Source organism: Sprattus sprattus (genome assembly GCF_963457725.1).
Source record: "Sprattus sprattus genome assembly, chromosome: 14".
In the NCBI taxonomy this organism is placed as follows: domain Eukaryota; kingdom Metazoa; phylum Chordata; class Actinopteri; order Clupeiformes; family Clupeidae; genus Sprattus; species Sprattus sprattus.
Window position 1 is genome coordinate 795,754 of NC_137912.1, and position 10,000 is coordinate 805,753.

The 10,000-nt window shown below is 43.3% G+C and overlaps 1 protein-coding gene across 1 annotated transcript in view; it reads left to right on the forward strand.

The window, feature by feature from the left end:
* The window catches only part of LOC308375239 (serine/threonine-protein kinase WNK1-like), a gene marked incomplete at its 5' end in the record, with an annotated part of 89,485 nt that overhangs the window by 2,012 nt on the left and 77,473 nt on the right, over nt 1–10,000 (forward strand).

A 10,000-nucleotide genomic window follows, 5' to 3' on the forward strand; every position in this document is an offset into this window, starting at 1 on the left:
CTTCAATTATTTGGCGGTACCATTAACCTGGAGCGAGATTGAGTACGTGAGACTAGGCGATGAAGACAGAATCCCCTGGCTGAATGCTGAATGGGGTCCACAACGAGTGAAGAGCCTCCTGGAGGGATCAGAGTTAGTCTACCGTCATGACCAGAGTTGGGAGGGTGAGGAGCACCTGGAGTTAACTGATACGAGGCCGGCAAGAGTACGGATTTATAAGACTAGAACCAGTGGGGTATTTTGGGCAGCAGTGAAGGCGGACTTGACGCCCCCCAAACTGGCCCCCGACGGGGCGTTCCTGGGCAGGTACACCGCTGGGTGTCCGTGGGGGAACCCTTACTGCGTGTGGGGAGTTTTTAACGGTGGAGGACGGAGATGTCTTACTGAGAAAACACACGTGCCCATCACCGCTGATGACATCACACGGGCGGGGTGGGACCACTCCTACTGGTTAGAGCGAGAAAGAGTGTGTGCAGGAGCGTGTTGAGGATGGAGCAGTGTCCAGAGGATTCCCTGGGGCTCGTCTGGAGGGGTCGGAAGATGCGGGGGCTCGAGAGCCACAGGGGTTGGGGTCAGCAGTGGCAGGCCCAGGAGGATCCGCCAGCCAAGACATCGACCCTTACGCGTGTTAGGCTCAATTCATTCCTACGATACTGAAGGTGTGGTTCCATGTGATAATGAAGGTGCTCTAGTCCTCGAGGGCGCGGTTAACCAATGGGAACAGGGGGTTTAAGCGATGCACAAACAGTGGCGCAAATAGCACACACAATTTGAAAAGGCCTCTGCTTTTGTATTTGTTTATATTATTGAATGACCTCCTGTAATCTAGTTGAACCAGAGCTGATGAAGAAGATGAAGAGGACGTTTTAAGAAGCTAGAGACAGAGAGATGATGGATGGGGTTATTCTAAGTGTGTGTGTGTGTGTGTGTGTGTGTGTGTGTGTGTGTGTGTGTGTGTGTGTGTGTGTTTGTGTGTGTGTGTGTGTGTGTGTGTGTGTGTGTGTGTGTGTGTGTGTGTGTGTGTGTGTGTGTGTGTGTGTGTGTGTGTGCGTGCGACAGACAATCACTTCTTTGGACTGTAACAGTCTGTAATATTACAGTAAACAAATCATTCTAACATTCTGAAATATGTTACATGTAATCCAAGCCAAGTATCTGCTGACAGGTTTACCAGTTTACCATCTAGAATAGATGTCACAATTGAGGTGATTGTGGTACATTTACTGTAATTGTAAATACATTAAATTAGTGTTTTATCAGAAACCTAGAATTGTCAGTATTTTGGACTCTGTTTCTCTTCTGTGCCCAATGATTACCCTGCCTGATGACCCTGCCTATTTAAACCTGTCTTGCCTCATGTTCCCTGTCGGATTGTCGCTTCTGTTGTGCCACCCTGTACCGTGAGTTATCGTGTTTTTTGGAAAGTAACTTTGCCTGCCTGCTTAAGTCTCCTTGAAGGAATACTTTTTGAACTGGAAGCCTACAGAAGCTTTTTGTGTTTTTTGGCGTGGAAGCTTACAGTGGTCGTGTGCCCTGTTTTTGTGTTTGCCTTTTTTATCCTCTGTGTTTTTGTGGGGCTGGTCACCTGGGCTGAATAATAAATCCTGGAATAAATCCTGCTTTTATCGATCTGCGTTTGGGTCCTCGTTTGAATCCTGACAAGAATAACAATTTTTTGGGGGAAATTACGTAATATTTGATCAAGAAACAAATCACAAAAACAACAGATTTTCGTCAACATCGTAACGTATGGTTTCTCTTGCCATTCATCGTGGACACAATCTTTGTGCATGCCTTATCCAGGCCTGGATGTCTTTGGGGCTATGTCCATACACCCAGCAGCCATTGCCTCTAAATGTGACCTCTGGTCCTGTGGGCGTTGGGTCCTCTGGTCCCCCAAAACTGGGCCCTGATGGGGCTTTGCGCTATACAACATCCGCAAAATCAGGCCGTACCTAATCCAGTATGCCATCCAGCTGCTGGTGCAAACCTTGGTGAGTTCCCGCCTCGACTACTGCAACGCCCTCCTAACAGGCCTGCCGGCTTGCGTGGTGAAACCACTACAGATGATCCAGAACGCTGCGACGCGTCTGGTGTTCAACCAACCAAAGAGGGCACACGTCACACGCTACTCATTGAGCTCCAATGGCTGCTGGTAGCTGCTCGCATTGAGTTCAAGTCACTTATGCTTGCCTACAAAGTGCTTACTGGGTCTGCTCCCACCTACCTAAATGCTCTTGTAAGGGCAAATGTTACACCCAGGACTCTGCGCTCGTCTAGTGAGCGTCGTCTGGCACTGCCGCCTGTGCAAGCACGGCAATCCAGATTATTCTCAGTTGTAGTTCCACGTTGGTGCCTGCCTAGCACTACCAGAGCAGGGGCGTCCCTCTCTACCTTCAAGAAGCTCTTGAAGACACAACTCTTCAGAGAGCACCTCCCTTCCTAACTGGCATCTTGGCTTAACTTGCACTTAAGCAGTGACAGTCCCGCACTTCTTTTTCTTTCCATGTCGTTTTCTATTTCTTGAAAAAAAAAAGCAGTATTTATTGTGACACCAGGTTTTATTGCTCTTAGCTTGACTGTTCTCTCCCTTGTACGTCGCTTTGGACAAAAGCGTTTGCTAAATGACTAAATGCAAATGTAAACACAGATCTACATGTTCCCTTCTGACCGTGGATAAAAAAAAACAGATGTGTGAATGACCTCATCAGCCACAGTAGAGGCCTTGAAGCCTTAAACACACATGCACCTGAACACACACACACTTAACCACACTTACACACACACAAACACGGGCAGACACGAGAGACACCACAGCTGCATGACAGACACACACACACACACACACACACATACATACACACACACACACACACACACACACACACACTCAAACTGCTGTGGCTTTGCACAGATGGCCGTGGTTGGTGTCAGGTGCAAGCTGTCCTGTGAGCTGTATCAAAAGAACACTTATCTCTCATACCAGTGTGGGCTAGCGTTAGCTTTACCTCCCTTCAGCTTCCAATGCCCCGATATGCGTCCATGATGCTTTAGGAGCTACAGTAGTGCATGTGTGGACAGTCTGCTCCTCAGTCACTCTTCACAGACGCTAGCATTCAGTTACTCAAGTAATACCAGAAGAGAGACATGATGTCGTGTCTTAAGCTCATCAAATGTCTTTGTGGTAAAAACTTTCAGGCAACACAGATGTGAGACTACAGCTTTATTCACGGCACCAGGGAGAGTTACAAGCAACACAAGGTTCAAGTGACAAATCCAAAGCTCTGTGGGGCTAGGCCCCGTTTTATTTCCATCTCAACACGCATCACGCATACAGCTCCACTGTTTTAGTGAAACACATGTGGATAACAGACATATGACCAAAGTAGAAAAAGAAAACGTATCTCAACTTGTAAGTAAGTAAAGTTTATTTTCAGAGCACATTTAAACGCAGCTTGCACTGACCAAAGTGCTGTACAAAGTGCATTAGATATTGAAAGAATAATAATAACTAAGCACATTCATTGTTGTAAAACACAAAATCCCACATCTTGCTCATGAAGAAAAAAGTAAACTTATCTCAACTAAGCACATTAATTGTTGTAAAACACAAAAATGCCACATCTTTGTGATGAAAGTACTGCTAAGAGGAGCAGTTACAGCCAAACCAGCAAGGGATTACAGATTTAAAAAAAAAAAACTGGAGTTGCACATTAATGCCACCTTAAAGCAGTTATAGACCCCCTGGAATCCCAGCCTGTGCAGCTCCAGTGCAGGTGATGGAGGATGATGAAGGTGATGAAGAGTCTGGAAACAGCTGTGTCTAAAGAGCCCGTAAGGCTAGACGGACGTGCTGGCTACAGCAGAGTCAACACTATGAGCCTTAGGGAAAAGACAGAGAACACCACATGAATGGGTTTCCATTAACACCAAACTGACTCTGAAATACTCATGTGTGTGTTTTACTCACAGAGGTGTTTGGTTTGCCCTGGGGATCACCTGAGAGGCAGAGACAGATGGAGATGAATCAGTCAGAGATACAATAAAGAGTGTGTAGATCAGTGTGTATTATTCAGAGTAAGAGAAACATCAGTAGAGTCAAAAGTGTGTAGATCAGTGTATATTAGTCAGAGGAAGAGAAACATCAGTAGAGTAAAGAGTGTGTAGATCAGTGTGTATCAGTCAGAGGTAGAGAAACATCAGTAGAGTAAAGAGTGTGTAGACCAGTGTGTGTCAGTCAGAGGAAGAGAAACATCAGTAGAGTAAAGAGTGTGTAGATCAGTGTGTGTCAGTCAGAGGAAGAGAAACATCAGTAGAGTAAAGAGTGTGTAGACCAGTGTGTGTCAGTCAGAGTAAGAGAAACATCAGTAGAGTCAAAAGTGTGTAGATCAGTGTGTGTCAGCCAGAGGTAGAGAAACATCAGTAGAGTAAAGAGTGTGTAGACCAGTGTGTGTCAGTCAGAGAAAGAGAAACATCAGTAGAGTCAAAAGTGTGTAGATCAGTGTGTATCAGTCAGAGGAAGAGAAACATCAGTAGAGTAAAGAGTGTGTAGATCAGTGTGTGTCAGCCAGAGGTAGAGAAACATCAGTAGAGTAAAGAGTGTGTAGATCAGTGTGTGTCAGTCAGAAGAAGATAAACATCAGTAGACTAAAGAGTGTGTAGATCAGTGTGTATCTGCTGTAATCCACTCACGTGATCTCATCCTGTAAATGACTGCAACTATGATCACAGCCACAAACAGACTGATAGTGGTAGCAACTCTAACAGCCAGATGGACTACTGAGAGAGAGAGAGAAAGAGAGAACAATACGACAGAGGGAGAGAGAGAGAGAGAGAGAGAGAACGATGGGACCGAGGGAGAGAGAGAGAACAATGGGACAGAGAGAGAGAGAGAGAGTGAGGGACAGAGGGAGAGAGAGAGAGGGGGCGGAAAGAGAGAGAGAGAACGATGGGGGAGAGGGAGAGAGAGAAAGAGAGAGAGAGTGAGAGAGAACGATGGGACAGAGAGAGAGCGATAATGAAACGATGGGACAGTTGGAGCTCAGAGAATGAGAGTATACGTACAGAAACTGTAGTTTGTGTTAATCAAATGAATGTGTTAAACTGGAATGGAAGATACAATGAGAGAAAGAGAGAGAGAAACAGTGAGAGACCACATCATATAGAGAATAAAAACATATAAGAATACAAATACGTGAAATATATATCTGGAATGTAAATTGAGTCAGATTAATCAGTCATCATTGTCAACAAAGTGTAGATGAGGCTGTAGAAGCACTTGGCAGCTTCACACAAAAGCCCAAATGAATGCAGCCATCTTTGTATCCTAGCAGTAGGAGACTACAGGCAGAGGTGCCTTTCCTGACTGACCTCAAAGGTGTAGTGAGGCAGGTGTCAGCAGCATGGTTATGTGAGGTCGAGCAGATAGCGGTGTCTCAGTCTTACAAACACACACACACACACAAACACACACACACACACACACACACACACACAATCACACACACACTGTCTTACCTGAGGAGTGGGGTGATGGATAGCCGTCTGATGAGACTTTTAAAATACAATAGAATAGAAAAGTCTTTAAACATTTTAACCTTCTGACATATGACTTATACAAGAAAGTTATAAACATGACTCAGCACAGAGACCTAGTCTGTCAGAACACCACGCCAGTTAGGGTCCAAAAAGCTTATTACTCTTCTTATGTCTGTGTTAACTCTAAGGTATTTTGGATAAAACCAACAGCTTAATAAACAAATTACTTTTACAAGTGAGTACCATATTGAACAATTTAAAGACCTGTAGCATAATTAAGAGAGACACACACACACACACACACACTGTAACTCATCAAAACAATTACATTCCCTTCTATTGATGAAACAGTGTGAATCTGAATAACCGTTGTAGGGCATACTTCACAACTCAATATAAAATACAAAATGCATTTTAGTGTTAGAAAAGCGCTATATAAATATGAATTATTATTATTATTATTATTATTATTATTAAAGCAGTGGCATTCACTGCAAGACTGCAAGTAGTTAAAACGACTGCTAGACAATTACACATGAAAGATTATGCATTCCCTTAAAATAGTTTCACATTCAGGACATAAATGTCATCAGTATTAGTCGGATGGATTAAAAAAAAAGATATTACATGTGTTTAACAATTTACTTCAACCTTCTGTCATAAGACAAGCATGTTTTAAACATGTCAGCACAGAGACCTAGTCTGTCAAGAGACACCATGCCAGTTAGTGTCCAATGAGCTTATGACTTTTCTTGTGTTAGTGTTCTAAGCTTTTAGGTATTTAAGATAAAACCAACAGCTCAGTGAAAGAAGGATTTTTACAACGGAGTAGCATATTGCACAATGTGAAGATCTGTAGTATAATTCTGAGAGACTGAGGGGATCTGGTCTTCATGCTGCACCTGATAGGCCTGAGGGAACAGTGGGAGTGGATTCCAATACAGAGGGAGAGGAGGATGTGGATTTGACACCTTTGTGATTAAACAATGTATATATGTAACTCATCACAACAATTTGATTGACTCCTATTGATGAAACAGTGTTAATCTGAATAACCATAGTATGGCATACTACACAACTCAATTTAAAATGCAAAGCAGAGGCATTCACTGCAAGGCTGCAAATAGTAAAAAAAAAACTGCTAGACAATTACACATTGAAAATTATGCATTCCCCTAAAATAGTTTCACATTCAGGACATGAATGTCATCAGTATTAGTCGGCTTTAAAACTGGATGTCTTAAGGGTGCTGAAAATCGATTGGCCAGGTAACAAACACAAATAACTGTGTGAGTGAAAACTGAGCCAGGAGCAGCAGTTATTCAGAGAACATCCGCTACTTAAGACAACTTTATAAATCAAACAGCAGACAGCAGTAATTTCATGCCAAACTCATCTTATCATCTCTAACCTTTCAGTCTGATGGTGTGGGAGACAGAAGTCTGAACCTGCCCTCCTGCAGTCAGCTGGCATGTCCGAGTATGAACAGGGTTTGGACCTCTGAGCTCCTCAGTCAGTGTGATGGAACAGGGAGATGTGGTTCTGATCTGGATATTATTAATGGTCTGCAGCTCTTTCCCTGTCTCATCCACCCAGCTCAGACTAACTCCTTTACCTTCCACTGATCCTTCACAGTTGTCTCGTGTGTGCAGGAGGCAGTGGAGAGTCACATGACTGTCTGCCTCCATCTCAGTCTCACTGGGGGAAGCAGAGACTACAGGAGGAAATGACATCATCACACTACATTAGATTTACCATACAGCAGACACCTGCATTCAAACACAGCAATGTGAGTTTAAGTGTTCATATAAAGAGGAGTTTTTACTTCTATACATTGTTAAGGAAATGATAACATTGATTGCACACTTTTATCCAAAGCAACTTGCAGTGTAGTGCAAATATATAATTCCCCTCTGATCAGTATGTGTGCTCCCTGGGTATCAAAGCTTAGCTACCAGTCGAGCTACAGGTACTTTTATGGAGTTTTGCCTGTAACTTGTGAGCTAATTCGCTAAAAGCCAGCCTTGCCTTGCCTTGCAAAACACCAACAGCAGAGTTGGCACTAGGAAAAGCAAACTAGCTTGCATACTGATTTATTTCAATGAGTTCCTCCTTCACATGACCATATAAGATGAAAATGTATTTAAGTATGTCATTGAGAAAAGTTTACATACAAAACCTTAAACAACAAACTGTTAAAAACTGAAGACTAGCTTCCAATAAAGACTAAATGTATCCAACAAATTGTATTCAACAATTTTATTTCAGTTACTGAGCCCCTGAGTGCCTGAAAACAACAACAAATAAAACAACAACAATAACACCTACCCTGAAGAACAGACAGATAGACATGAGCATCCTCTCCATGTCTGGGTCCACCCTCTCTCAGGTACTGCTGACAGGTGTAGAGTCCAGCATCCTCAGTGGTGACATCAGTAATGTGGAGAGAACAGTCAGAGTCCAGACTCAGTCTCTTAGCTCTGTGTGTGGCTACAGCAGGATTGATCTTTCCATGGCCGACCAATTCTACAGCATATCTAGAGCTGCTACTAACCCATACAGTAGAAGAGCAGTTTGGATAAACCACATAACTGCAGGGAAGAGTGGCATCCCCACCCACACTGGAGAAGACAGTGGGAGTCTCTCCTTGGACACCTGAGTGAGAAATACAATCACATCAGTCAAGGCTAACGCTAATGCTAACACTAGGGCAGTGGTCCCCAACCACCGGGCCGTGAGGCATTTGTTACCGGGCCGCACAGAAAGAACTGATTCAGAGTTATGGTGAGTTGTATTTTTCATGCACTTAACGTTCGTTATACAATGGTGTTGGCCGCAAATTAACTCCACCTAACGTTAGCAGACCGGGCTTCATTCTATCAAACTCGCGTGCAATCACGGGTGCAATTGATTGATTCACATCAATGTGAATGGATGACGTGACTAATAAGAAGTAAAATGACACCTTGAAGCCGGTCCGTGAATAAAATGCCTACATTAAACCGGTCCGTGGTGCAAAAAAGGTTGGGGACCCCTGCCCTAGGGGATATTATGCATATCCTGTATATTCCAGAATATATAAATTCAACATCACAAAGAGTCAGTGAGGTCCAGTGTTGAAAGTGGGGTATAACAACACCATGAAACATCACCATAGTATAAAACCTCACACAGCATGGTGACACTGAGGATAACAAGATACCCATATTCGTCAGCAATCTCATTTTCAGAACAGCTACACTCCATTCAACTCGCTCATAGAGGCCAGAGTAAAACATCTCACGGCATGGGGTTAAAAACAACATACCAGTTAAGGGGGTGTCATGAATTCTAGTGAATTTGTGTGAATGTGTTTGTGAATATGAATTGGAATATGTGTGTTTGAGTGTGTGACTGTTTGTTGGTGTGTGTGTGTGTTATGTGTGTGTGTGTGTATGTGAATGTGTTTGTGTGTGTTTGTGAACTTCTGAGTGTGTGTGTGGGTGTGAATCTGTGTATGTGAATGTGTTTGAACATGTGTGAATTTGTGTGTGTGTGTATGTGTGTGTGTTTGACTTTGTGTGTGTGTTTGACTTTGTGTAACTGTTTGTGAATGCATGTGAATATGTGTGGATGTGAGTTTGAATGTGTGCCTGTGTGAGTCTGAGAGTGTGTGTACGTAAGTGCGTGTGTGTGTGTGAATGTGTCTGACTAAGTGAGAATTTGGATGTGAGGGTGTGTTTTATGGTAAGTTAGGCTGTAGGCAACTGCACAGTACCAATCTTTATCATTGTGCTTACACATAATATACATAACAACACAATACAAAACAAACACTACACAATACAATACAAAAAACTAAAAACTCAACACAAAACAATATAATACAAAAACAATCATGTAAGTTCTGTAGCTGATTTCCTTCTGTAAATGTATCTTATTGCTAAACCAACCCACATGCTATGGCTATGGTGGCTTGTATCTCACATTTAAATCCATTGCAACTATAGTGCACTAATAGCAGTGTTGGTATGAATGGCAGAGTTACAGCAGGTGTACCACTGGTAGTGCTGGTGGTTGTCAAGGTAACGTTAGTTCCCAGTAACTCACCCATGTGGTCCTGACTCAGGCAGATCAGCAACACTATCAGAACACGGGGGATGGACGCCATCTTCTTCTCCTGTCGACTCCTCTCTCTTCTTCTCTGTCTTCTGTGTGTTTGTGTGTGTGTGTGTGTGTGTGTGTGTGTGTGTGTGTGTGTGTGTGTACAGAGCTGGAAACTGAACGTGACTCTAAGCTCAGTGTCAGTCTTCCTTCTGTGTGTGTTTCCTCTAAATGCAGCTACTGTATGTGATGAATGTGTGTGTGTGTGTGTGTGTGTGTGTGTGTGTGTGTGTGTGACGGAGTTCAACTCCTCCTGTTCCCCTGTGGTGTTTATGGTTGTTAGAACTAATAGCGTAATAGACACATTTACACCAGCAAA